This window comes from Triturus cristatus, chromosome 9 (genome assembly GCF_964204655.1).
Source record: "Triturus cristatus chromosome 9, aTriCri1.1, whole genome shotgun sequence".
Lineage (NCBI taxonomy): Eukaryota > Metazoa > Chordata > Amphibia > Caudata > Salamandridae > Triturus > Triturus cristatus.
This window is the reverse complement of record NC_140592.1, coordinates 386,380,029-386,406,777: the sequence shown is the minus strand read 5'-3', so window position 1 is coordinate 386,406,777 and position 26,749 is coordinate 386,380,029.

The window sequence follows — 26,749 nt, the reverse complement described above, 5'->3', positions numbered from 1 at the left end:
TTCTCCAGATGGTCAGAAATGTAAATTTTTTAATGTTTAATTTTTTGACTGCAAATGACTATTCCATGTAAATTATCACTTTTGGAACAAAAATAAGTGTGTTTAGAGTCACTAATGCCTGAAATTGGTCAAAATAGAAGCTTCTGAATAGGAGAATAAGTCTGTAATAATGGCAATTTTGATCACATTGAGGCTTTAAAAAGTAGTTATTCAACATGAGGCACATTCCAAATGACATTTTGAATCAATTTTTCTACAGTCCAAAAAATCAATTTTCTGATGAAAAACGATGACCCGTGACCTGTCGAAATTTCTCCAGATGGTCAGGAATGGAAATTTTTTAATGTTTAATTTTTTGACTGCAAATGACTATTCCGTGTAAATTATCACTTTTGGAACAACAATAAGTGTGTTTAAGTCACTTTAATGCCTGAAATTGGTCGAAATAGAAGCTTCTGAATAGGAGAAAAAGTCTGTAATAATGGCAATTTTGGTCACATTGAGGCTTTAAAAAGTAGTTATTCAACATGAGGCACATTCCAAATGACATTTTGCATCAATTTTTCTACAGTCCAAAAAATCAATTTTCTGATGAAAAACGATGACCCGTGACCTGTCGAAATTTCTCCAGATTGTCAGAAATGGAAATTTTTTAATGTTTAATTTTTTGACTGCAAATGACTATTCCATGTAAATTATCACTTTTGGAACACAAATAAGTGTTTTTAGAGTTACTTTAATGCCTGAAATTGGTCGAAATAGAAGCTTCTGAATAGGAGAAAAAGTCTATAATAATGGCAATTTTGGTCACATTGAGGCTTTAAAAAGTAGTTATTCAACATGAGGCACATTCCAAATGAGATTTTGAATCAATTTTTCTACAGTCCAAAAAATCAGTTTTCTGATGAAAAACGATGACCCGTGACCTGTCGAAATTTCTCCAGATTGTCAGAAATTGAAATTTTTTAATGTTTAATTTTTTGACTGCAAATGACTATTCCATGTAAATTATCACTTTTGGAACAAAAATAAGTGTATTTAGAGTTACTTTAATGCCTGAAATTGGTCGAAATAGAAGCTTCTGAATAGGAGAAAAAGTCTATAATAATGGCAATTTTGGTCACATTGAGGCTTTAAAAAGAAGTTATTCAACATGAGGCACATTCCAAATGACATTTTGAATCAATTTTTCTACAGTCCAAAAAATCAATTTTCTGATGAAAAACAATGACCCGTGACCTGTCGAAATTTCTCCAGATGGTCAGAAATGTAAATTTTTTAATGTTTAATTTTTTGACTGCAAATGACTATTCCATGTAAATTATCACTTTTGGAACAAAAATAAGTGTGTTTAGAGTCACTAATGCCTGATGGTCAAAATAGAAGATTCTGAATAGGAGAATAAGTCTGTAATAATGGCAATTTTGGTCACATTGATGCTTTAAAAAATAATTATTCAACATGAGGCACATTCCAAATGACATTTTGAATCAATTTTTCTACATTCCAAAAAATCAATTTTCTGATGAAAAACGATGACCCGTGACCTGTCAAAATTTCTTCAGATGGTCAGAAATTGAATTTTTTTTAATGTTCAATTTTATGACTGCAAATGACAATTCCATGTAAATTATCCCTTTTGGAACAAAAATAAGTGTGTTTAGAGTCACTTTAATGCCTGAAATTGGTCAAAATAGAAGCTTCTGAATAGGAGAAAAAGTCTGTAATAATGGCAATTTTGGTCACATTGAGGCTTTAAAAATTAGTTATTCAACATGAGGCACAATCCAAATGATATTTTGAGTCAATTTTTCTACAGTCCAAAAATCAATTTTCTGATGAAAAACGATGACCCGTGACCTGTCGAAATTTCTCCAGATGCTCAGAAATGGAAATTTTTAAATGTTTAATTTTTTGACTGAAAATGACTATTCCATGTAAATAATCACTTTTGGAACAAAAGTAAGTGTGTTTAAGTCACTTTAATGCCTGAAATTGGTTGAAATAGAAGCTTCTGAATAGGAGAAAAAGTCTATAAGAATGGCAATTTTGGTCACATTGAGGCTTTAAAAAGAACTTATTCAACATGAGGCACATTCCAAATGACATTTCGAATCAATTTTTCTACAGTCCAAAAAATCAATTTTCTGATGAAAAACGATGACCCGTGACCTGTCGAAATTTCTCCAGATGGTCAGCAATGTAAATTTTTTAATGTTTAATTTTTTGACTGCAAATGACTATTCCATGTAAATTATCACTTTTGGAACAAAAATAAGTGTGTTTAGAGGCACTAATGCCTGAAATTTGTCAAAAATGAAGCTTCTGAATATGAGAATAAGTCTGTAATAATGGCAATTTTGGTCACATTGAGGCTTTAAAAAGTAGTTATTCAACATGAGGCACATTCCAAATGACATTTTCAATCAATTTTTCTACAGTCCAAAAAATCAATTTTCTGATGAAAAACGATGACCCGTGACCTGTCGAAATTTCTCCAGATGGTCAGAAATGGAAATTTTTTAATGTTTAATTTTTTGACTGCAAATGACTATTCCGTGTAAGTTATCACTTTTGGAACAAAAATAAGTGAGTTTAGAGTCACTTTAATGCCTGAAATTGGTCGAAATAGAAGCTTCTGAATAGGAGAAAAAGTCTGTAATAATGGCAATTTTGGTCACATTGAGGCTTTAAAAAGAAGTTATTCAACATGAGGCACATTCCAAATGACATTTTGAATCAATTTTTCTACAGTCCAAAAAATCAATTTTCTGATGAAAAACGATGACCCGTGACCTGTCGAAATTTCTCCAGATGGTCAGAAATGGAAATTTTTCAATGTTTAAGTTTTTTGACTGAAAATGACTATTCCATGAAAATAATCACTTTTGGAACAAAAATAAGTGTGTTTAGAGTCACTAATGCCTGAAATTTGTCAAAAATGAAGCTTCTGAATATGAGAATAAGTCTGTAATAATGGCAATTTTGGTCACATTGAGCCTTTAAAAAGTAGTTATTGAACATGAGGCACTTTCCAAATGACATTTTGAATCAATTTTTCTACAGTCCAAAAAATCAATTTTCTGATGAAAAACGATGACCCGTGATCTGTCGAAATTTCTCCAGATGGTCAGAAATGGAAATTTTTTAATGTTTAATTTTTTGACTGCAAATGACTATTCCGTGTAAATTATCACTTTTGGAACAAATATAAGTGTGTTTAGAGTCACTTTAATGCCAGAAATTGGTCGAAATAGAAGCTTCTGAATAGGAGAAAAAGTCTATAATAATGGCAATTTTGGTCACATTGAGGCTTTAAAAAGAACTAATTCAACATGAGGCACATTCCAAATGACATTTTGAATCAATTTTTCTACAGTCCAAAAAATCAATTTTCTGATAAAAAACGATGACCCGTGACCTGTCGAAATTTCTCCAGATGGTCAGCAATGTAAATTTTTTAATGTTTAATTTTTTGACTGCAAATGACTATTTCATGTAAATTATCACTTTTGGAACAAAAATAAGTGTGTTTAGAGTCACTAATGCCTGAAATTTGTCAAAAATGAAGCTTCTGAATATGGCAATTTTGGTCACATTGAGGCTTTAAAAAGTAGTTATTCAACATGAGGCACATTCCATATGACATTTTGAATCAATTTTTCTACAGTCCAAAAAATCAATTTTCTGATGAAAAAAGATGACCGTGACCTGTCGAAATTTCTCCAGATGGTCAGAAATGGAAATTTTTCAATGTTTAATTTTTTGACTGAAAATGACTATTCCATGTAAATAATCACTTTTGGAACAAAAATAAGTGTGTTTAAGTCACTTTAATGCCTGAAATTGGTCAAATTAGAAGCTTCTGAATAGGAGAAAAAGTCTGTAATAATGGCAATTTTGGTCACATTGAGGCTTTAAAAAGTAGTTATTCAACATGAGGCACATTCCAAATGACATTTTGAATCAATTTTTCTACAGTCCAAAAAATCAATTTTCTGTTGAAAAACGATGACCCGTGACCTGTCGAAATTTCTCCAGATGGTCAGAAATGGAAATTTTTTAATGTTTAATTTTTTGACTGCAAATGACTATTCCGTGTAAATTATCACTTTTGGAGCAAAAGTAAGTGTGCTTAGAGTCACTTTAATGCCTGAAATTAGTCGAAATAGAAGCTTCTGAATAGGAGAAAAAGTCTGTAATAATGGCAATTTTGGTCACATTGAGGCTTTAAAAATTAGTTATTCAACATGAGGCACATTCCAAATGATATTTTGAGTCAATTTTTCTACAGTCCAAAAAATCAATTTTCTGATGAAAAACGATGACCCGTGACCTGTCGAAATTTCTCCAGATGGTCAGCAATGTAAATTTTTTAATGTTTAATTTTTTGACTGCAAATGACTATTCCGTGTAAATTATCACTTTTGGAGCAAAAGTAAGTGTGCTTAGAGTCACTTTAATGCCTGAAATTAGTCGAAATAGAAGCTTCTGAATAGGAGAAAAAGTCTGTAATAATGGCAATTTTGGTCACATTGAGGCTTTAAAAATTAGTTATTCAACATGAGGCACATTCCAAATGATATTTTGAGTCAATTTTTCTACAGTCCAAAAAATCAATTTTCTGATGAAAAACGATGACCCGTGACCTGTCGAAATTTCTCCAGATGGTCAGAAATGGAAATTTTTCAATGTTTAAGTTTTTTGACTGAAAATGACTATTCCATGAAAATAATCACTTTTGGAACAAAAATAAGTGTGTTTAGAGTCACTTTAATGCCTGAAATTGGTCGAAATAGAAGCTTCTGAATAGGAGAAAAAGTCTATAATAATGGCAAGTTTGGTCACATTGAGGCTTTAAAAAGAACTTATTCAACATGAGGCACATTCCAAATGACATTTTGAATCAATTTTTCTACAGTCCAAAAAATCAATTTTCTGATGAAAAACGATGACCCGTGACCTGTCGAAATTTCTCCAGATGGTCAGCAATGTAAATTTTTTAATGTTTAATTTTTTGACTGCAAATGACTATTTCATGTAAATTATCACTTTTGGAACAAAAATAGGTGTGTTTAGAGTCACTAATGCCTGAAATTTGTCAAAAATGAAGCTTCTGAATATGGCAATTTTCGTCACATTGAGGCTTTAAAAAGTAGTTATTCAACATGAGGCACATTCCATATGACATTTTGAATCAATTTTTCTACAGTCCAAAAAATCAATTTTCTGATGAAAAAAGATGACCGTGACCTGTCGAAATTTCTCCAGATGGTCAGAAATGGAAATTTTTCAATGTTTAATTTTTTGACTGAAAATGACTATTCCATGTAAATAATCACTTTTGGAACAAAAATAAGTGTGTTTAAGTCACTTTAATGCCTGAAATTGGTCAAATTAGAAGCTTCTGAATAGGAGAAAAAGTCTGTAATAATGGCAATTTTGGTCACATTGAGGCTTTAAAAAGTAGTTATTCAACATGAGGCACATTCCAAATGACATTTTGAATCAATTTTTCTACAGTCCAAAAAATCAATTTTCTGTTGAAAAACGATGACCCGTGACCTGTCGAAATTTCTCCAGATGGTCAGAAATGGAAATTTTTTAATGTTTAATTTTTTGACTGCAAATGACTATTCCGTGTAAATTATCACTTTTGGAGCAAAAGTAAGTGTGCTTAGAGTCACTTTAATGCCTGAAATTAGTCGAAATAGAAGCTTCTGAATAGGAGAAAAAGTCTGTAATAATGGCAATTTTGGTCACATTGAGGCTTTAAAAATTAGTTATTCAACATGAGGCACATTCCAAATGATATTTTGAGTCAATTTTTCTACAGTCCAAAAAATCAATTTTCTGATGAAAAACGATGACCCGTGACCTGTCGAAATTTCTCCAGATGGTCAGAAATGGAAATTTTTCAATGTTTAAGTTTTTTGACTGAAAATGACTATTCCATGAAAATAATCACTTTTGGAACAAAAATAAGTGTGTTTAGAGTCACTTTAATGCCTGAAATTGGTCGAAATAGAAGCTTCTGAATAGGAGAAAAAGTCTATAATAATGGCAAGTTTGGTCACATTGAGGCTTTAAAAAGAACTTATTCAACATGAGGCACATTCCAAATGACATTTTGAATCAATTTTTCTACAGTCCAAAAAATCAATTTTCTGATGAAAAACGATGACCCGTGACCTGTCGAAATTTCTCCAGATGGTCAGCAATGTAAATTTTTTAATGTTTAATTTTTTGACTGCAAATGACTATTTCATGTAAATTATCACTTTTGGAACAAAAATAGGTGTGTTTAGAGTCACTAATGCCTGAAATTTGTCAAAAATGAAGCTTCTGAATATGGCAATTTTCGTCACATTGAGGCTTTAAAAAGTAGTTATTCAACATGAGGCACATTCCATATGACATTTTGAATCAATTTTTCTACAGTCCAAAAAATCAATTTTCTGATGAAAAAAGATGACCGTGACCTGTCGAAATTTCTCCAGATGGTCAGAAAATGAAATTTTTCAATGTTTAATTTTTTGACTGAAAATGACTATTCCATGTAAATAATCACTTTTGGAACAAAAATAAGTGTGTTTAAGTCACTTTAATGCCTGAAATTGGTCAAATTAGAAGCTTCTGAATAGGAGAAAAAGTCTGTAATAATGGCAATTTTGGTCACATTGAGGCTTTAAAAAGTAGTTATTCAACATGAGGCACATTCCATATGACATTTTGAATCAATTTTTTTACAGTCCAAAAAATCAATTTTCTGATGAAAAACAATGACCCATGACCTGTCGAAATTTCTCCAGATGGTCAGAAATGTAAATTTTTTAATGTTTAATTTTTTGACTGCAAATGACTATTCCATGTAAATTATCACTTTTGGAACAAAAATAAGTGTGTTTAGAGTCACTAATGCCTGAAATTGGTCAAAATAGAAGCTTCTGAATAGGAGAATAAGTCTGTAATAATGGCAATTTTGATCACATTGAGGCTTTAAAAAGTAGTTATTCAACATGAGGCACATTCCAAATGACATTTTGAATCAATTTTTCTACAGTCCAAAAAATCAATTTTCTGATGAAAAACGATGACCCGTGACCTGTCGAAATTTCTCCAGATGGTCAGGAATGGAAATTTTTTAATGTTTAATTTTTTGACTGCAAATGACTATTCCGTGTAAATTATCACTTTTGGAACAACAATAAGTGTGTTTAAGTCACTTTAATGCCTGAAATTGGTCGAAATAGAAGCTTCTGAATAGGAGAAAAAGTCTGTAATAATGGCAATTTTGGTCACATTGAGGCTTTAAAAAGTAGTTATTCAACATGAGGCACATTCCAAATGACATTTTGCATCAATTTTTCTACAGTCCAAAAAATCAATTTTCTGATGAAAAACGATGACCCGTGACCTGTCGAAATTTCTCCAGATTGTCAGAAATGGAAATTTTTTAATGTTTAATTTTTTGACTGCAAATGACTATTCCATGTAAATTATCACTTTTGGAACACAAATAAGTGTTTTTAGAGTTACTTTAATGCCTGAAATTGGTCGAAATAGAAGCTTCTGAATAGGAGAAAAAGTCTATAATAATGGCAATTTTGGTCACATTGAGGCTTTAAAAAGTAGTTATTCAACATGAGGCACATTCCAAATGAGATTTTGAATCAATTTTTCTACAGTCCAAAAAATCAGTTTTCTGATGAAAAACGATGACCCGTGACCTGTCGAAATTTCTCCAGATTGTCAGAAATTGAAATTTTTTAATGTTTAATTTTTTGACTGCAAATGACTATTCCATGTAAATTATCACTTTTGGAACAAAAATAAGTGTATTTAGAGTTACTTTAATGCCTGAAATTGGTCGAAATAGAAGCTTCTGAATAGGAGAAAAAGTCTATAATAATGGCAATTTTGGTCACATTGAGGCTTTAAAAAGAAGTTATTCAACATGAGGCACATTCCAAATGACATTTTGAATCAATTTTTCTACAGTCCAAAAAATCAATTTTCTGATGAAAAACAATGACCCGTGACCTGTCGAAATTTCTCCAGATGGTCAGAAATGTAAATTTTTTAATGTTTAATTTTTTGACTGCAAATGACTATTCCATGTAAATTATCACTTTTGGAACAAAAATAAGTGTGTTTAGAGTCACTAATGCCTGATGGTCAAAATAGAAGATTCTGAATAGGAGAATAAGTCTGTAATAATGGCAATTTTGGTCACATTGATGCTTTAAAAAATAATTATTCAACATGAGGCACATTCCAAATGACATTTTGAATCAATTTTTCTACATTCCAAAAAATCAATTTTCTGATGAAAAACGATGACCCGTGACCTGTCAAAATTTCTTCAGATGGTCAGAAATTGAATTTTTTTTAATGTTCAATTTTATGACTGCAAATGACAATTCCATGTAAATTATCCCTTTTGGAACAAAAATAAGTGTGTTTAGAGTCACTTTAATGCCTGAAATTGGTCAAAATAGAAGCTTCTGAATAGGAGAAAAAGTCTGTAATAATGGCAATTTTGGTCACATTGAGGCTTTAAAAATTAGTTATTCAACATGAGGCACAATCCAAATGATATTTTGAGTCAATTTTTCTACAGTCCAAAAATCAATTTTCTGATGAAAAACGATGACCCGTGACCTGTCGAAATTTCTCCAGATGCTCAGAAATGGAAATTTTTAAATGTTTAATTTTTTGACTGAAAATGACTATTCCATGTAAATAATCACTTTTGGAACAAAAGTAAGTGTGTTTAAGTCACTTTAATGCCTGAAATTGGTTGAAATAGAAGCTTCTGAATAGGAGAAAAAGTCTATAAGAATGGCAATTTTGGTCACATTGAGGCTTTAAAAAGAACTTATTCAACATGAGGCACATTCCAAATGACATTTCGAATCAATTTTTCTACAGTCCAAAAAATCAATTTTCTGATGAAAAACGATGACCCGTGACCTGTCGAAATTTCTCCAGATGGTCAGCAATGTAAATTTTTTAATGTTTAATTTTTTGACTGCAAATGACTATTCCATGTAAATTATCACTTTTGGAACAAAAATAAGTGTGTTTAGAGGCACTAATGCCTGAAATTTGTCAAAAATGAAGCTTCTGAATATGAGAATAAGTCTGTAATAATGGCAATTTTGGTCACATTGAGGCTTTAAAAAGTAGTTATTCAACATGAGGCACATTCCAAATGACATTTTCAATCAATTTTTCTACAGTCCAAAAAATCAATTTTCTGATGAAAAACGATGACCCGTGACCTGTCGAAATTTCTCCAGATGGTCAGAAATGGAAATTTTTTAATGTTTAATTTTTTGACTGCAAATGACTATTCCGTGTAAGTTATCACTTTTGGAACAAAAATAAGTGAGTTTAGAGTCACTTTAATGCCTGAAATTGGTCGAAATAGAAGCTTCTGAATAGGAGAAAAAGTCTGTAATAATGGCAATTTTGGTCACATTGAGGCTTTAAAAAGAAGTTATTCAACATGAGGCACATTCCAAATGACATTTTGAATCAATTTTTCTACAGTCCAAAAAATCAATTTTCTGATGAAAAACGATGACCCGTGACCTGTCGAAATTTCTCCAGATGGTCAGAAATGGAAATTTTTCAATGTTTAAGTTTTTTGACTGAAAATGACTATTCCATGAAAATAATCACTTTTGGAACAAAAATAAGTGTGTTTAAGTCACTTTAATGCCTGAAATTGGTTGAAATAGAAGCTTCTGAATAGGAGAAAAAGTCTATAATAATGGCAATTTTGGTCACATTGAGGCTTTAAAAAGAAGTTATTCAACATGAGGCACATTCCAAATGACATTTTGAATCAATTTTTCTACAGTCCAAAAAATCAATTTTCTGATGAAAAACGATGACCCGTGACCTGTCGAAATTTCTCCAGATGGTCAGAAATGGAAATTTTTTAATGTTTAATTTTTTGACTGCAAATGACTATTCCGTGTAAATTATCACTTTTGGAACAAAAATAAGTGTGTTTAGAGTCACTTTAATGCCTGAAATTGGTCGAAATAGAAGCTTCTGAATAGGAGAAAAAGTCTATAATAATGGCAATTTTGGTCACATTGAGGCTTTAAAAAGAAGTTATTCAACATGAGGCACATTCCAAATGACATTTTGAATCAATTTTTCTACAGTCCAAAAAATCAATTTTCTGATGAAAAACGATGACCCGTGACCTGTCGAAATTTCTCCAGATGGTCAGAAATGGAAATTTTTTAATGTTTACGTTTTTTGACTGAAAATGACTATTCCATGAAAATAATCACTTTTGGAACAAAAATAAGTGTGTTTAGAGTCACTAATGCCTGAAATTTGTCAAAAATGAAGCTTCTGAATATGAGAATAAGTCTGTAATAATGGCAATTTTGGTCACATTGAGCCTTTAAAAAGTAGTTATTCAACATGAGGCACATTCCAAATGACATTTTGAATCAATTTTTCTACAGTCCAAAAAATCAATTTTCTGATGAAAAACGATGACCCGTGTCTGTCGAAATTTCTCCAGATGGTCAGAAATGGAAATTTTTTAATGTTTAATTTTTTGACTGCAAATGACTATTCCGTGTAAATTATCACTTTTGGAACAAATATAAGTGTGTTTAGAGTCACTTTAATGCCAGAAATTGGTCGAAATAGAAGCTTCTGAATAGGAGAAAAGGTCTGTAATAATGGCAATTTTGGTCACATTGAGGCTTTAAAAAGAAGTTATTCAACATGAGGCACATTCCAAATGACATTTTGAATCAATTTTTCTACAGTCCAAAAAATCAATTTTCTGTTGAAAAACGATGACCCGTGACCTGTCAAAATTTCTCCAGATTGTCAGAAATGGAAATTATTTAATGTTTAATTTTTTGACTGCAAATGACTATTCCATGTAAATTATCACCTTTGGAACAAAAATAGGTGTGTTTAGAGTTACTTTAATGCCTGAAATTGGTCGAAATAGAAGCTTCTGAATAGGAGAAAAAGTCTATATTAATGGCAATTTTGGTCACATTGAGGCTTTAAAAAGAAGTTATTCAACATGAGGCACATTCCAAATGACATTTTGAATCAATTTTTCTACAGTCCAAAAAATCAATTTTCTGATGAAAAACAATGACCCGTGACCTGTCGAAATTTCTCCAGATGGTCAGAAATGGAAATTTTTTAATGTTTAATTTTTTGACTGCAAATGACTATTCCGTGTAAATTATCACTTTTGGAGCAAAAGTAAGTGTGCTTAGAGTCACTTTAATGCCTGAAATTAGTCGAAATAGAAGCTTCTGAATAGGAGAAAAAGTCTGTAATAATGGCAATTTTGGTCACATTGAGGCTTTAAAAAGAAGTTATTCAACATGAGGCACATTCCAAATGACATTTTGAATCAATTTTTCTACAGTCCAAAAAATCAATTTTCTGATGAAAAACGATGACCCGTGACCTGTCGAAATTTCTCCAGATGGTCAGAAATGGAAATTTTTTAATGTTTAAGTTTTTTGACTGAAAATGACTATTCCATGAAAATAATCACTTTTGGAACAAAAATAAGTGTGTTTAGAGTCACTAATGCCTGAAATTTGTCAAAAATGAAGCTTCTGAATATGAGAATAAGTCTGTAATAATGGCAATTTTGGTCACATTGAGCCTTTAAAAAGTAGTTATTCAACATGAGGCACTTTCCAAATGACATTTTGAATCAATTTTTCTACAGTCCAAAAAATCAATTTTCTGATGAAAAACGATGACCCGTGATCTGTCGAAATTTCTCCAGATGGTCAGAAATGGAAATTTTTTAATGTTTAATTTTTTGACTGCAAATGACTATTCCGTGTAAATTATCACTTTTGGAACAAATATAAGTGTGTTTAGAGTCACTTTAATGCCAGAAATTGGTCGAAATAGAAGCTTCTGAATAGGAGAAAAGGTCTGTAATAATGGCAATTTTGGTCACGTTGAGGCTTTAAAAAGAAGTTATTCAACATGAGGCACATTCCAAATGACATTTTGAATCAATTTTTCTACAGTCCAAAAAATCAATTTTCTGTTGAAAAACGATGACCCGTGACCTGTCAAAATTTCTCCAGATTGTCAGAAATGGAAATTATTTAATGTTTAATTTTTTGACTGCAAATGACTATTCCATGTAAATTATCACCTTTGGAACAAAAATAGGTGTGTTTAGAGTTACTTTAATGCCTGAAATTGGTCGAAATAGAAGCTTCTGAATAGGAGAAAAAGTCTATATTAATGGCAATTTTGGTCACATTGAGGCTTTAAAAAGAAGTTATTCAACATGAGGCACATTCCAAATGACATTTTGAATCAATTTTTCTACAGTCCAAAAAATCAATTTTCTGATGAAAAACGATGACCCGTGACCTGTCGAAATTTCTCCAGATGGTCAGAAATGGAAATTTTTTAATATTTAATTTTTTGACTGAAAATGACTATTCCATGAAAATAATCACTTTTGGAACAAAAATAAGTGTGTTTAAGTCACTTTAATGCCTGAAATTGGTTGAAATAGAAGCTTCTGAATAGGAGAAAAAGTCTATAAGAATGGCAATTTCGGTCACATTGAGGCTTTAAAAAAACTTATTCAACATGAGGCACATTCCAAATGACATTTCGAATCAATTTTTCTACAGTCCAAAAAATCAATTTTCTGATGAAAAACAATGACCCGTGACCTGTCGAAATTTCTCCAGATGGTCAGCAATGTACATTTTTTAATGTTTAATTTTTTGACTGCAAATGACTATTCCATGTAAATTATCACTTTTGGAACAAAAATAAGTGTGTTTAGAGTCACTAATGCCTGAAATTTGTCAAAAATGAAGCTTCTGAATATGAGAATAAGTCTGTAATAATGGCAATTTTGGTCACATTGAGCCTTTAAAAAGTAGTTATTCAACATGAGGCACATTCCAAATGACATTTTGAATCAATTTTTCTACAGTCCAAAAAATCAATTTTCTGATGAAAAACGATGACCCTTGACCTGTCAAAATTTCTTCAGATGGTCAGAAATTGAATTTTTTTTAATGTTTAATTTTATGACTGCAAATGACTATTCCATGTAAGTGATCACTTTTGGAATAAAAATAAGTGTGTTTAGAGTCACTTTAATGCCTGAAATTGGTCGAAATAGAAGCTTCTGAATAGGAGAAAAAGTCTGTAATAATGGCAATTTTGGTCACATTGAGGCTTTAAAAAGTAGTTATTCAACATGTGGCACATTCCAAATGACATTTTGAATCAATTTTTCTACAGTCCAAAAAATCAATTTTCTGATGAAAAACGATGACCCGTGACCTGTCGAAATTTCTCCAGATGGTCAGAAATGGAAATTTTTTAATGTTTAATTTTTTGACTGCAAATGACTATTCCATGTAAATTATCACTTTTGGAACAAAAATAAGTGTGTTTAGAGTCACTTTAATGCCTGAAATTGGTCGAAATAGAAGCTTCTGAATAGGAGAAAAGGTCTGTAATAATGGCAATTTTGGTCACATTGAGGCTTTAAAAAGAAGTTATTCAACATGAGGCACATTCCAAATGACATTTTGAATCAATTTTTCTACAGTCCAAAAAATCAATTTTCTGTTGAAAAACGATGACCCGTGACCTGTCAAAATTTCTCCAGATTGTCAGAAATGGAAATTATTTAATGTTTAATTTTTTGACTGCAAATGACTATTCCATGTAAATTATCACCTTTGGAACAAAAATAGGTGTGTTTAGAGTTACTTTAATGCCTGAAATTGGTCGAAATAGAAGCTTCTGAATAGGAGAAAAAGTCTATATTAATGGCAATTTTGGTCACATTGAGGCTTTAAAAAGAAGTTATTCAACATGAGGCACATTCCAAATGACATTTTGCATCAATTTTTCTACAGTCCAAAAAATCAATTTTCTGTTGAAAAACGATGACCCGTGACCTGTCGAAATTTCTCCAGATGGTCAGAAATGGAAATTTTTTAATGTTTAATTTTTTGACTGCAAATGACTATTCCGTGTAAATTATCACTTTTGGAGCAAAAGTAAGTGTGCTTAGAGTCACTTTAATGCCTGAAATTAGTCGAAATAGAAGCTTCTGAATAGGAGAAAAAGTCTGTAATAATGGCAATTTTGGTCACATTGAGGCTTTAAAAATTGGTTATTCATCATGAGGCACATTCCAAATGATATTTTGAGTCAATTTTTCTACAGTCCAAAAAATCAATTTTCTGATGAAAAACGATGACCCGTGACCTGTCAAAATTTCTCCAGATGGTCAGCAATGTAAATTTTTTAATGTTTAATTTTTTGACTGCAAATGACTATTCCGTGTAAATTATCACTTTTGGAGCAAAAGTAAGTGTGCTTAGAGTCACTTTAATGCCTGAAATTAGTCGAAATAGAAGCTTCTGAATAGGAGAAAAAGTCTGTAATAATGGCAATTTTGGTCACATTGAGGCTTTAAAAATTAGTTATTCAACATGAGGCACATTCCAAATGATATTTTGAGTCAATTTTTCTACAGTCCAAAAAATCTATTTTCTGATGAAAAACGATGACCCGTGACCTGTCGAAATTTCTCCAGATGGTCAGAAATGGAAATTTTTCAATGTTTAAGTTTTTTGACTGAAAATGACTATTCCATGAAAATAATCACTTTTGGAACAAAAATAAGTCTGTTTAGAGTCACTTTAATGCCTGAAATTGGTCGAAATAGAAGCTTCTGAATAGGAGAAAAAGTCTATAATAATGGCAATTTTGGTCACATTGAGGCTTTAAAAAGAACTAATTCAACATGAGGCACATTCCAAATGACATTTTGAATCAATTTTTCTACAGTCCAAAAAATCAATTTTCTGATGAAAAACGATGACCCGTGACCTGTCGAAATTTCTCCAGATGGTCAGCAATGTAAATTTTTTAATGTTTAATTTTTTGACTGCAAATGACTATTTCATGTAAATTATCACTTTTGGAACAAAAATAAGTGTGTTTAGAGTCACTAATGCCTGAAATTTGTCAAAAATGAAGCTTCTGAATATGGCAATTTTGGTCACATTGAGGCTTTAAAAAGTAGTTATTCAACATGAGGCACATTCCATATGACATTTTGAATCAATTTTTCTACAGTCCAAAAAATCAATTTTCTGATGAAAAAAGATGACCGTGACCTGTCGAAATTTCTCCAGATGGTCAGAAATGGAAATTTTTCAATGTTTAATTTTTTGACTGAAAATGACTAGTCCGTGTAAGTTATCACTTTTGGAACAAAAATAAGTGTGTTTAGAGTCACTTTAATGCCTGAAATTGGTCGAAATAGAAGCTTCTGAATAGGAGAAAAAGTCTATAATAATGGCAATTTTGGTCACATTGAGGCTTTAAAAAGAAGTTATTCAACATGAGGCACATTCCAAATGACATTTTGAATCAATTTTTCTACAGTCCAAAAAATCAATTTTCTGATGAAAAACGATGACCCGTGACCTGTCGAAATTTCTCCAGATGGTCAGAAATGGAAATTTTTCAATGTTTAAGTTTTTTGACTGAAAATGACTATTCCATGAAAATAATCACTTTTGGAACAAAAATAAGTGTGTTTAAGTCACTTTAATGCCTGAAATTGGTTGAAATAGAAGCTTCTGAATAGGAGAAAAAGTCTATAAGAATGGCAATTTCGGTCACATTGAGGCTTTAAAAAGAACTTATTCAACATGAGGCACATTCCAAATGACATTTCGAATCAATTTTTCTACAGTCCAAAAAATCAATTTTCTGATGAAAAACAATGACCCGTGACCTGTCGAAATTTCTCCAGATGGTCAGCAATGTACATTTTTTAATGTTTAATTTTTTGACTGCAAATGACTATTCCATGTAAATTATCACTTTTGGAACAAAAATAAGTGTGTTTAGAGTCACTAATGCCTGAAATTTGTCAAAAATGAAGCTTCTGAATATGAGAATAAGTCTGTAATAATGGCAATTTTGGTCACATTGAGCCTTTAAAAAGTAGTTATTCAACATGAGGCACATTCCAAATGACATTTTGAATCAATTTTTCTACAGTCCAAAAAATCAATTTTCTGATGAAAAACGATGACCCGTGACCTGTCGAAATTTCTCCAGATGGTCAGAAATGGAAATTTTTTAATGTTTAATTTTTTGACTGCAAATGACTATTCCATGTAAATTATCACTTTTGGAACAAAAATAAGTGTGTTTAGAGTCACTTTAATGCCTGAAATTGGTCGAAATAGAAGCTTCTGAATAGGAGAAAAGGTCTGTAATAATGGCAATTTTGGTCACATTGAGGCTTTAAAAAGAAGTTATTCAACATGAGGCACATTCCAAATGACATTTTGAATCAATTTTTCTACAGTCCAAAAAATCAATTTTCTGTTGAAAAACGATGACCCGTGACCTGTCAAAATTTCTCCAGATTGTCAGAAATGGAAATTATTTAATGTTTAATTTTTTGACTGCAAATGACTATTCCATGTAAATTATCACCTTTGGAACAAAAATAGGTGTGTTTAGAGTTACTTTAATGCCTGAAATTGGTCGAAATAGAAGCTTCTGAATAGGAGAAAAAGTCCATATTAATGGCAATTTTGGTCACATTGAGGCTTTAAAAAGAAGTTATTCAACATGAGGCACATTCCAAATGACATTTTGAATCAATTTTTCTACAGTCCAAAAAATCAATTTTCTGTTGAAAAACGATGACCCGTGACCTGTCGAAATTTCTCCAGATGGTCAGAAATGGAAATTTTTTAATGTTTAATTTTTTGACTGCAAATGACTATTCCGTGTAAATTATCACTTTTGGAGCAAAAGTAAGTGTGCTTAGAGTCACTTTAATGCCTGAAATTAGTCGAAATAGAAGCTTCTGAATAGGAGAAAAAGTCTGTAATAATGGCAATTTTGGTCACATTGAGGCTTTAAAAATTGGTTATTCAACATGAGGCACATTCCAAATGATATTTTGAGTCAATTTTTCTACAGTCCAAAAAATCAATTTTCTGATGAAAACGATGACCCGTGACCTGTCGAAATTTCTCCAGATGGTCAGCAATGTAAATTTTTTAATGTTTAATTTTTTGACTGCAAATGACTATTCCATGAAAATAATCACTTTTGGAACAAAAATAAGTGTGTTTAGAGTCACTTTAATGCCTGAAATTGGTCGAAATAGAAGCTTCTGAATAGGAGAAAAAGTCTATAATAATGGCAATTTTGGTCACATTGAGGCTTTAAAAAGAACTAATTCAACATGAGGCACATTCCAAATGACATTTTGAATCAATTTTTCTACAGTCCAAAAAATCAATTTTCTGATGAAAAACGATGACCCGTGACCTGTCGAAATTTCTCCAGATGGTCAGCAATGTAAATTTTTTAATGTTTAATTTTTTGACTGCAAATGACTATTTCATGTAAATTATCACTTTTGGAACAAAAATAAGTGTGTTTAGAGTCACTAATGCCTGAAATTTGTCAAAAATGAAGCTTCTGAATATGGCAATTTTGGTCACATTGAGGCTTTAAAAAGTAGTTATTCAACATGAGGCACATTCCATATGACATTTTGAATCAATTTTTCTACAGTCCAAAAAATCAATTTTCTGATGAAAAAAGATGACCGTGACCTGTCGAAATTTCTCCAGATGGTCAGAAATGGAAATTTTTCAATGTTTAATTTTTTGACTGAAAATGACTATTCCATGTAAATAATCACTTTTGGAACAAAAATAAGTGTGTTTAAGTCACTTTAATGCCTGAAATTGGTCAAATTAGAAGCTTCTGAATAGGAGAAAAAGTCTGTAATAATGGCAATTTTGGTCACATTGAGGCTTTAAAAAGTAGTTATTCAACATGAGGCACATTCCAAATGACATTTTGAATCAATTTTTCTACAGTCCAAAAAATCAATTTTCTGTTGAAAAACGATGACCCGTGACCTGTCAAAATTTCTCCAGATTGTCAGAAATGGAAATTATTTAATGTTTATTTTTTTGACTGCAAATGACTATTCCATGTAAATTATCACCTTTGGAACAAAAATAGGTGTGTTTAGAGTTACTTTAATGCCTGAAATTCGTCGAAATAGAAGCTTCTGAATAGGAGAAAAAGTCTATATTAATGGCAATTTTGGTCACATTGAGGCTTTAAAAAGAAGTTATTCAACATGAGGCACATTCCAAATGACATTTTAAATCAATTTTTCTACAGTCCAAAAAATCAATTTTCTGTTGAAAAACGATGACCCGTGACCTGTCAAAATTTCTCCAGATGGTCAGAAATGGACATTTTTTAATGTTTAAGTTTTTGACTGCAAATGACTATTCCGTGTAAATTATCACTTTTGGAGCAAAAGTAAGTGTGCTTAGAGTCACTTTAATGCCTGAAATTAGTCGAAATAGAAGCTTCTGAATAGGAGAAAAAGTCTGTAATAATGGCAATTTTGGTCACATTGAGGCTTTAAAAATTAGTTATTCAACATGAGGCACATTCCAAATGATATTTTGAGTCAATTTTTCTACAGTCCAAAAAATCAATTTTCTGATGAAAAACGATGACCCGTGACCTGTCGAAATTTCTCCAGATGGTCAGCAATGTAAATTTTTTAATGTTTAATTTTTTGACTGCAAATGACTATTCCGTGTAAATTATCACTTTTGGAGCAAAAGTAAGTGTGCTTAGAGTCACTTTAATGCCTGAAATTAGTCGAAATAGAAGCTTCTGAATAGGAGAAAAAGTCTGTAATAATGGCAATTTTGGTCACATTGAGGCTTTAAAAATTAGTTATTCAACATGAGGCACATTCCAAATGATATTTTGAGTCAATTTTTCTACAGTCCAAAAAATCAATTTTCTGATGAAAAACGATGACCCGTGACCTGTCGAAATTTCTCCAGATGGTCAGAAATGGAAATTTTTCAATGTTTAAGTTTTTTGACTGAAAATGACTATTTCATGTAAATTATCACTTTTGGAACAAAAATAGGTGTGTTTAGAGTCACTAATGCCTGAAATTTGTCAAAAATGAAGCTTCTGAATATGGCAATTTTGGTCACATTGAGGCTTTAAAAAGTAGTTATTCAACATGAGGCACATTCCATATGACATTTTGAATAAATTTTTCTACAGTCCAAAAAATCAATTTTCTGATGAAAAAAGATGACCGTGACCTGTCGAAATTTCTCCAGATGGTCAGAAATGGAAATTTTTCAATGTTTAATTTTTTGACTGAAAATGACTATTCCATGTAAATAATCACTTTTGGAACAAAAATAAGTGTGTTTAAGTCACTTTAATGCCTGAAATTGGTCAAATTAGAAGCTTCTGAATAGGAGAAAAAGTCTGTAATAATGGCAATTTTGGTCACATTGAGGCTTTAAAAAGAAGTTATTCAACATGAGGCACATTCCAAATGACATTTTGAATCAATTTTTCTACAGTCCAAAAAATCAATTTTCTGATGAAAAACGATGACCCGTGACCTGTCGAAATTTCTCCAGATGGTCAGAAATGGAAATTTTTTAATGTTTAAGTTTTTTGACTGAAAATGACTATTCCATGAAAATAATCACTTTTGGAACAAAAATAAGTGTGTTTAGAGTCACTAATGCCTGAAATTTGTCAAAAATGAAGCTTCTGAATATGAGAATAAGTCTGTAATAATGGCAATTTTGGTCACATTGAGCCTTTAAAAAGTAGTTATTCAACATGAGGCACTTTCCAAATGACATTTTGAATCAATTTTTCTACAGTCCAAAAAATCAATTTTCTGATGAAAAACGATGACCCGTGATCTGTCGAAATTTCTCCAGATGGTCAGAAATGGAAATTTTTTAATGTTTAATTTTTTGACTGCAAATGACTATTCCGTGTAAATTATCACTTTTGGAACAAATATAAGTGTGTTTAGAGTCACTTTAATGCCAGAAATTGGTCGAAATAGAAGCTTCTGAATAGGAGAAAAGGTCTGTAATAATGGCAATTTTGGTCACGTTGAGGCTTTAAAAAGAAGTTATTCAACATGAGGCACATTCCAAATGACATTTTGAATCAATTTTTCTACAGTCCAAAAAATCAATTTTCTGTTGAAAAACGATGACCCGTGACCTGTCAAAATTTCTCCAGATTGTCAGAAATGGAAATTATTTAATGTTTAATTTTTTGACTGCAAATGACTATTCCATGTAAATTATCACCTTTGGAACAAAAATAGGTGTGTTTAGAGTTACTTTAATGCCTGAAATTGGTCGAAATAGAAGCTTCTGAATAGGAGAAAAAGTCTATATTAATGGCAATTTTGGTCACATTGAGGCTTTAAAAAGAAGTTATTCAACATGAGGCACATTCCAAATGACATTTTGAATCAATTTTTCTACAGTCCAAAAAATCAATTTTCGGATGAAAAACGATGACCCGTGACCTGTCGAAATTTCTCCAGATGGTCAGAAATGGAAATTTTTTAATATTTAATTTTTTGACTGAAAATGACTATTCCATGAAAATAATCACTTTTGGAACAAAAATAAGTGTGTTTAAGTCACTTTAATGCCTGAAATTGGTTGAAATAGAAGCTTCTGAATAGGAGAAAAAGTCTATAAGAATGGCAATTTCGGTCACATTGAGGCTTTAAAAAAACTTATTCAACATGAGGCACATTCCAAATGACATTTCGAATCAATTTTTCTACAGTCCAAAAAATCAATTTTCTGATGAAAAACAATGACCCGTGACCTGTCGAAATTTCTCCAGATGGTCAGCAATGTACATTTTTTAATGTTTAATTTTTTGACTGCAAATGACTATTCCATGTAAATTATCACTTTTGGAACAAAAATAAGTGTGTTTAGAGTCACTAATGCCTGAAATTTGTCAAAAATGAAGCTTCTGAATATGAGAATAAGTCTGTAATAATGGCAATTTTGGTCACATTGAGCCTTTAAAAAGTAGTTATTCAACATGAGGCACATTCCAAATGACATTTTGAATCAATTTTTCTACAGTCCAAAAAATCAATTTTCTGATGAAAAACGATGACCCTTGACCTGTCAAAATTTCTTCAGATGGTCAGAAATTGAATTTTTTTTAATGTTTAATTTTATGACTGCAAATGACTATTCCATGTAAGTGATCACTTTTGGAATAAAAATAAGTGTGTTTAGAGTCACTTTAATGCCTGAAATTGGTCGAAATAGAAGCTTCTGAATAGGAGAAAAAGTCTGTAATAATCGCAATTTTGGTCACATTGAGGCTTTAAAAAGTAGTTATTCAACATGTGGCACATTCCAAATGACATTTTGAATCAATTTTTCTACAGTCCAAAAAATCAATTTTCTGATGAAAAACGATGACCCGTGACCTGTCGAAATTTCTCCAGATGGTCAGAAATGGAAATTTTTTAATGTTTAATTTTTTGACTGCAAATGACTATTCCATGTAAATTATCACTTTTGGAACAAAAATAAGTGTGTTTAGAGTCACTTTAATGCCTGAAATTGGTCGAAATAGAAGCTTCTGAATAGGAGAAAAGGTCTGTAATAATGGCAATTTTGGTCACATTGAGGCTTTAAAAAGAAGTTATTCAACATGAGGCACATTCCAAATGACATTTTGAATCAATTTTTCTACAGTCCAAAAAATCAATTTTCTGTTGAAAAACGATGACCCGTGACCTGTCAAAATTTCTCCAGATTGTCAGAAATGGAAATTATTTAATGTTTAATTTTTTGACTGCAAATGACTATTCCATGTAAATTATCACCTTTGGAACAAAAATAGGTGTGTTTAGAGTTACTTTAATGCCTGAAATTGGTCGAAATAGAAGCTTCTGAATAGGAGAAAAAGTCTATATTAATGGCAATTTTGGTCACATTGAGGCTTTAAAAAGAAGTTATTCAACATGAGGCACATTCCAAATGACATTTTGCATCAATTTTTCTACAGTCCAAAAAATCAATTTTCTGTTGAAAAACGATGACCCGTGACCTGTCGAAATTTCTCCAGATGGTCAGAAATGGAAATTTTTTAATGTTTAATTTTTTGACTGCAAATGACTATTCCGTGTAAATTATCACTTTTGGAGCAAAAGTAAGTGTGCTTAGAGTCACTTTAATGCCTGAAATTAGTCGAAATAGAAGCTTCTGAATAGGAGAAAAAGTCTGTAATAATGGCAATTTTGGTCACATTGAGGCTTTAAAAATTAGTTATTCAACATGAGGCACATTCCAAATGATATTTTGAGTCAATTTTTCTACAGTCCAAAAAATCTATTTTCTGATGAAAAACGATGACCCGTGACCTGTCGAAATTTCTCCAGATGGTCAGAAATGGAAATTTTTCAATGTTTAAGTTTTTTGACTGAAAATGACTATTCCATGAAAATAATCACTTTTGGAACAAAAATAAGTCTGTTTAGAGTCACTTTAATGCCTGAAATTGGTCGAAATAGAAGCTTCTGAATAGGAGAAAAAGTCTATAATAATGGCAATTTTGGTCACATTGAGGCTTTAAAAAGAACTAATTCAACATGAGGCACATTCCAAATGACATTTTGAATCAATTTTTCTACAGTCCAAAAAATCAATTTTCTGATGAAAAACGATGACCCGTGACCTGTCGAAATTTCTCCAGATGGTCAGCAATGTAAATTTTTTAATGTTTAATTTTTTGACTGCAAATGACTATTTCATGTAAATTATCACTTTTGGAACAAAAATAAGTGTGTTTAGAGTCACTAATGCCTGAAATTTGTCAAAAATGAAGCTTCTGAATATGGCAATTTTGGTCACATTGAGGCTTTAAAAAGTAGTTATTCAACATGAGGCACATTCCATATGACATTTTGAATCAATTTTTCTACAGTCCAAAAAATCAATTTTCTGATGAAAAAAGATGACCGTGACCTGTCGAAATTTCTCCAGATGGTCAGAAATGGAAATTTTTCAATGTTTAATTTTTTGACTGAAAATGACTAGTCCGTGTAAGTTATCACTTTTGGAACAAAAATAAGTGTGTTTAGAGTCACTTTAATGCCTGAAATTGGTCGAAATAGAAGCTTCTGAATAGGAGAAAAAGTCTATAATAATGGCAATTTTGGTCACATTGAGGCTTTAAAAAGAAGTTATTCAACATGAGGCACATTCCAAATGACATTTTGAATCAATTTTTCTACAGTCCAAAAAATCAATTTTCTGATGAAAAACGATGACCCGTGACCTGTCGAAATTTCTCCAGATGGTCAGAAATGGAAATTTTTCAATGTTTAAGTTTTTTGACTGAAAATGACTATTCCATGAAAATAATCACTTTTGGAACAAAAATAAGTGTGTTTAAGTCACTTTAATGCCTGAAATTGGTTGAAATAGAAGCTTCTGAATAGGAGAAAAAGTCTATAAGAATGGCAATTTCGGTCACATTGAGGCTTTAAAAAGAACTTATTCAACATGAGGCACATTCCAAATGACATTTCGAATCAATTTTTCTACAGTCCAAAAAATCAATTTTCTGATGAAAAACAATGACCCGTGACCTGTCGAAATTTCTCCAGATGGTCAGCAATGTACATTTTTTAATGTTTAATTTTTTGACTGCAAATGACTATTCCATGTAAATTATCACTTTTGGAACAAAAATAAGTGTGTTTAGAGTCACTAATGCCTGAAATTTGTCAAAAATGAAGCTTCTGAATATGAGAATAAGTCTGTAATAATGGCAATTTTGGTCACATTGAGCCTTTAAAAAGTAGTTATTCAACATGAGGCACATTCCAAATGACATTTTGAATCAATTTTTCTACAGTCCAAAAAATCAATTTTCTGATGAAAAACGATGACCCGTGACCTGTCGAAATTTCTCCAGATGGTCAGAAATGGAAATTTTTTAATGTTTAATTTTTTGACTGCAAATGACTATTCCATGTAAATTATCACTTTTGGAACAAAAATAAGTGTGTTTAGAGTCACTTTAATGCCTGAAATTGGTCGAAATAGAAGCTTCTGAATAGGAGAAAAGGTCTGTAATAATGGCAATTTTGGTCACATTGAGGCTTTAAAAAGAAGTTATTCAACATGAGGCACATTCCAAATGACATTTTGAATCAATTTTTCTACAGTCCAAAAAATCAATTTTCTGTTGAAAAACGATGACCCGTGACCTGTCAAAATTTCTCCAGATTGTCAGAAATGGAAATTATTTAATGTTTAATTTTTTGACTGCAAATGACTATTCCATGTAAATTATCACCTTTGGAACAAAAATAGGTGTGTTTAGAGTTACTTTAATGCCTGAAATTGGTCGAAATAGAAGCTTCTGAATAGGAGAAAAAGTCCATATTAATGGCAATTTTGGTCACATTGAGGCTTTAAAAAGAAGTTATTCAACATGAGGCACATTCCAAATGACATTTTGAATCAATTTTTCTACAGTCCAAAAAATCAATTTTCTGTTGAAAAACGATGACCCGTGACCTGTCGAAATTTCTCCAGATGGTCAGAAATGGAAATTTTTTAATGTTTAATTTTTTGACTGCAAATGACTATTCCGTGTAAATTATCACTTTTGGAGCAAAAGTAAGTGTGCTTAGAGTCACTTTAATGCCTGAAATTAGTCGAAATAGAAGCTTCTGAATAGGAGAAAAAGTCTGTAATAATGGCAATTTTGGTCACATTGAGGCTTTAAAAATTGGTTATTCAACATGAGGCACATTCCAAATGATATTTTGAGTCAATTTTTCTACAGTCCAAAAAATCAATTTTCTGATGAAAACGATGACCCGTGACCTGTCGAAATTTCTCCAGATGGTCAGCAATGTAAATTTTTTAATGTTTAATTTTTTGACTGCAAATGACTATTCCATGAAAATAATCACTTTTGGAACAAAAATAAGTGTGTTTAGAGTCACTTTAATGCCTGAAATTGGTCGAAATAGAAGCTTCTGAATAGGAGAAAAAGTCTATAATAATGGCAATTTTGGTCACATTGAGGCTTTAAAAAGAACTAATTCAACATGAGGCACATTCCAAATGACATTTTGAATCAATTTTTCTACAGTCCAAAAAATCAATTTTCTGATGAAAAACGATGACCCGTGACCTGTCGAAATTTCTCCAGATGGTCAGCAATGTAAATTTTTTAATGTTTAATTTTTTGACTGCAAATGACTATTTCATGTAAATTATCACTTTTGGAACAAAAATAAGTGTGTTTAGAGTCACTAATGCCTGAAATTTGTCAAAAATGAAGCTTCTGAATATGGCAATTTTGGTCACATTGAGGCTTTAAAAAGTAGTTATTCAACATGAGGCACATTCCATATGACATTTTGAATCAATTTTTCTACAGTCCAAAAAATCAATTTTCTGATGAAAAAAGATGACCGTGACCTGTCGAAATTTCTCCAGATGGTCAGAAATGGAAATTTTTCAATGTTTAATTTTTTGACTGAAAATGACTATTCCATGTAAATAATCACTTTTGGAACAAAAATAAGTGTGTTTAAGTCACTTTAATGCCTGAAATTGGTCAAATTAGAAGCTTCTGAATAGGAGAAAAAGTCTGTAATAATGGCAATTTTGGTCACATTGAGGCTTTAAAAAGTAGTTATTCAACATGAGGCACATTCCAAATGACATTTTGAATCAATTTTTCTACAGTCCAAAAAATCAATTTTCTGTTGAAAAACGATGACCCGTGACCTGTCAAAATTTCTCCAGATTGTCAGAAATGGAAATTATTTAATGTTTATTTTTTTGACTGCAAATGACTATTCCATGTAAATTATCACCTTTGGAACAAAAATAGGTGTGTTTAGAGTTACTTTAATGCCTGAAATTCGTCGAAATAGAAGCTTCTGAATAGGAGAAAAAGTCTGTAATAATGGCAATTTTGGTCACATTGAGGCTTTAAAAATTAGTTATTCAACATGAGGCACATTCCAAATGATATTTTGAGTCAATTTTTCTACAGTCCAAAAAATCAATTTTCTGATGAAAAACGATGACCCGTGACCTGTCGAAATTTCTCCAGATGGTCAGCAATGTAAATTTTTTAATGTTTAATTTTTTGACTGCAAATGACTATTCCGTGTAAATTATCACTTTTGGAGCAAAAGTAAGTGTGCTTAGAGTCACTTTAATGCCTGAAATTAGTCGAAATAGAAGCTTCTGAATAGGAGAAAAAGTCTGTAATAATGGCAATTTTGGTCACATTGAGGCTTTAAAAATTAGTTATTCAACATGAGGCACATTCCAAATGATATTTTGAGTCAATTTTTCTACAGTCCAAAAAATCAATTTTCTGATGAAAAACGATGACCCGTGACCTGTCGAAATTTCTCCAGATGGTCAGAAATGGAAATTTTTCAATGTTTAAGTTTTTTGACTGAAAATGACTATTCCATGAAAATAATCACTTTTGGAACAAAAATAAGTGTGTTTAGAGTCACTTTAATGCCTGAAATTGGTCGAAATAGAAGCTTCTGAATAGGAGAAAAAGTCTATAATAATGGCAAGTTTGGTCACATTAAGGCTTTAAAAAGAACTTATTCAACATGAGGCACATTCCAAATGACATTTTGAATCAATTTTTCTACAGTCCAAAAAATCAATTTTCTGATGAAAAACGATGACCCGTGACCTGTCGAAATTTCTCCAGATGGTCAGCAATGTAAATTTTTTAATGTTTAATTTTTTGACTGCAA